We start from the raw sequence: 4,264 nt of genomic DNA, 5'->3' as shown, positions 1-4,264 counted from the left end.
GTACCTGTTGCCAACATATTTTATGAAAAATCTTTTACTTAGGATTTTTCCTCTCCTTAGAGCTGAGAAGCCTCAGGAGCAAACTGTAAACAATTCTTATCTGCTACTGTAGAATGCAACAGAAGAAATCTGTAATTGGCCCCGTCAGACTGTTTGCAATTAAGAGCCTATCACAATTCACCTGTTCGGCCCGTCTCGGGCTGAGAAGATTTCAGTTTATACATTCCTATTCTATTCTTAGCTTAGCTTTGTAGTGAAACCTTTCTCTTTATTCTTTTAGTATAGTTTTTATATCTTATATATCATATCATAATAAATCAAGCCTTCTGATGCATGGAGCCAACTGTCTCGTCTCTTCCCTCATCCTGAGACCTCAGAAAACCCCTGTAATAGGTACCATCGAAGTGTGTTCGCCCTGACCTGCGACCGCAGAGACAGAATCCGGCCGATGGGCAACATGGAGACCGTGACCAACCTGAAAGGCATCAAGCGGGTGACTCATCGAGTGATGACTCGGATGCAGACGACGCGAGTGATTGCTCTGATGACTCCTCCGCAAATGGACACTGAACATTGTTCATGTTTGTTTTTCACATTGTTCATTTTCTTTTTTAGACAGAAAAGGGTGAGATGTCGCCCTGATTTTGTAAAACTTTGTAAAGCCTTCTGATGTTTATATTCTTTCAACAAACTTTCTCACACACAATTCTGTAAATAACCTATGTTTTGCATTCTTTCATGGAGGTGGAGAGAATTGATGGACCCTTGGTCTGTCCAGTGGCATTGGAGAGGTGGCACTGTCACCCTCCAATCCACTGTCACCTTTGGAAAACTATAAATGTTGGAGTCAGAAAATAAAGGTCCCCTCTTTTTTTGTTCCCCTCGAGAGCAGCAGTGTCTGTGTCATCATTTCGTGCCTTATCTCAACAGATAAGAATTGTTTACAGTTTGCTCCTGAGGCTTCTCAGCTCTCAGGAGAGGAAAATTCCTAAGTAAAGGATTTTTCATAAACTATGTCGGTGACAAGGGAGAGCCCAAAAGGAAGAAACAGATAAAGTTATCCCAAGTTTCTCCCTTGCACCATATCAGCTGGGACTTTTTAATGCAATCTCAGAGGACCCTCCAAGGTCCAGACAAGTCCTATCAAGACAAACCAAGGAACTTGGCTATAGACATTAACCTAGATCCAAAGCACAACTTAAATCAGACGCTTAGGAGAGCTGGTCCCACCCCACCCGGGGCAGAGCCAACACCAACATCACATCAGGTTGCTCAGGGCCTTGTCCAGGTATATGTAAGTGTCTTTAGAGCATGGTGTGTTCGTTCAGTGTTCTAGAGAGCTTCACCACTGTGGGGTTGAAATGCATTCCCACATATGGGATGACATGTTCATTTTCAAAGCCCCTGCTTTACTTATTTGCTTATTCTGAATATTTGCTTATTCTTAAAGAATATTGCTGCAGTGAATTTATTTGTAGATTATTTCTGAGCCCTATGATGCAGCTTGCTCTTGTTTACACAAATTTGATCATTCTACTTTCTCTATTTTAATTCATTTTACCTATTTCAATAATATTTATTTAAAGGGATAAAAAAATATATGAAGAACATTAATGTAGAGAGCAATGCAATATATCTTATCATTCAAATAAGAACATGTACCTAATTAACAAACATACAGTAAATTGTGTCATGCTTTTCATCCTTTGAAATACAAAGTTTAATTTCAATATGCAATTTTTACCATGGCTGCCTTAATTTTTTTCTTGAAAAAAATCAGAGAATCATAGATACAACACCTCAGCTGGAAAGGACACACAGGGATCATCCAGTCCAACTCCTGCCCTGCACAGACTCTCCAACAGTCCCACCCTGGGAATCCCTGGCAGCGCTGCCCAAACACTCCTGGAGCTCTGGCAGCCTCGGGGCCGTGCCCATTCCCTGGCGAGCCTGGGCAGTGCCAGCACCCTCTGGGGAAGAACCTTTCCCTGATACCCAGCCTGACCCTCCCCTAGCCCAGCTCCTGCTGTTTCTCTCAGGTCCTGTCCCTGTCACAGAGTGCAGAGGTCGCAGCTGCCCCTCGTGAGGAGCTGCAGCCCCCAGTGGGGTCTGACCTCAGGGCCCAGGGTGAACACACCAAGTGCCCTCAGCTGCTCCTTGTGTGGCCCCTCCAGACCCTTCCCTATTTCTGGGTCCCTCTTTTGGACACTCTCCAATTGTGGTCTTGTCCACAAGGGTCACAGGATGAGGGAAGAGACGAGAAAGTTGACTCCATGTTTCAGAAGGCTTGATTTCTTATTATATGATAGATAATATATTAAAACTATACTAAAATAATAGAGGAAAGGATTTCACTAGAAGGCTAAGCTAAGAATAGAAAAGGAATGAATAACAAAGGTCTTCTCTCAGACTGAGACCGGCCGGACAGGTGAACTGTGATTGGCCCTTAATTGGAAACAGCCTGATGAGGCCAATCACAGATTCCCCCTGTTGCATTCCACAGCAGCAGATAAGAATTGTTTACAGTTTGTTCCTGAGGCCTCTCAGTTTCTCAGGAGGGGAAAAATCCTAAGGAAAGGATTTTTCATAAAACATGTCGGTGACATCCAATAACTTCAGATCCTTCTCATATTGCAGTGCCCAAAACTGCCCCCTGGACTGGAGGTGAGGCTGCACCCATGCAGGGGGTGGGGGAGCCACTGACTGTTCCAAACTGGCCTTTGATACTCCAGGGGTTTCATCTGTAGCCTTGGACAATCAGTCCCAGGTGGTCACAGAGGCTGACTGTTGGGAAATGAGATGCACAGAGAGCACTAAGCAAGGCAAATGCTGCCTCCCTCCGTTCCTGCAGGCTGTATCTCCCATGCACTGAGTCTGTTCTCACACCCTGGTCACACATCCCTCCTGACTGAGCTCCCAGCGGAGCAGCTGATGATGCAGTCTCACACACATACTGGTACCTGCCTCCAGAACAACAATTTGTGCTTGAGTTGGATCTAAAGAAAGAGGTGCTGCTGACTCAAAAATCCCCTGTGGCAGAGCATCTGCAGCTCTGAAGGCAGTGGTAAACTGCCCTCCTTGCCAAACACTGGATTCTCATCTCCAGCTGCTGGATCTTGCCAATCATTTGCTTCTTTAGCATGGCTGAAGTCAAACAAATCCTCCAAACTCTCATTCCGTGTACAACCTCCAAACAGATTGACCCTGGTTCTTGGAGGAGGAAGCTTATGAATTAATGATCAGCCTGCAGGTCAGGATAAAACCTCAGCCTCTATGTGCAGATTCCTTAAGTCATACTCTGTTCTACATTTAGCTGGGAATTTATCTCCGGTTGCTGACAGTAACTCTGCACCTGACTGTATGTATGGATTCAGGTTTTAAAATTCATCCCCAGGCAGGCTTGGAAGCAAGCTCGGGGGCAGGAGGGGAGCGGAGGCGGCTCAGGGCTGTCAGCTGGAGGCGATCTGCTGGAGATGTTGAGTTGTGTGTGTAGGAAGAGCTCAAAAATAGTATTAATTTTAAAATCCTAGGATTCTAGAGCAGGCTCCCGGTGCCTGGCTCCTAGCTTGGCTCCCGCAGCCCTGGCAGAGCCAGAGCCAGGGGTTCACCCGGCAGGAGCCACACCAGGGGAGGGAGGCAGCTCACGCCAGTGCACTGTGCTCTGTGAGGGCTCTGCTTCAGAGCACTGCAGCAGGGAACCCAGAATCATGGAATCACAGCATGATTAAGGTTGAAAAAGGCCTCTAAGATCATGGAGTCCAACCACTCCCCCAGCATTGCCATATTCACCATGAAGCCATGTCCCCAGGGGCCACATCCACACATGTTTTGAACACTTTCAGGTATGGTGATTCCACCATTCCATGCCCTCTGCCCTGGGCAGCCTGTGCAAGGGCCTGACTCCCTCCAGGGAAGAAATTTCCCCCAGTATCCAACCTGACACTCCCCTGGCCCAGCCTGAGGCCGGTCCCTCTTGTCCTGTCCCTGTTCCCTGGCTGCAGAGCCCGACTCCCCCCGGCTGTCCCCTCCTGTCAGGAGTTGTGCAGGGCTAGAGGCATGCCCCCGAGCCTCCTTTTCTCCAGGCTGAGCCCCTTTCCAGCTGAGGGAGCCGCCCCCGCGGCTCCGGTCCCTCCCCGCCCTCAGGGTCCCTATCCTGCGGGTCCCGCGGGGGCCGCTGAGGGGCGCTGTGAGGCCCGCCCCGGGCTCGTTGCTCGGCAACCGCCCGGCACCCCGGGGCGGGGCGCTCTGAGCGCGGTGCGGCGCG

Source organism: Serinus canaria, chromosome 26 (assembly GCF_022539315.1).
Source record: "Serinus canaria isolate serCan28SL12 chromosome 26, serCan2020, whole genome shotgun sequence".
Taxonomy (NCBI): Eukaryota; Metazoa; Chordata; class Aves; order Passeriformes; family Fringillidae; genus Serinus; species Serinus canaria.
This window is presented reverse-complemented; position numbering follows the sequence as displayed.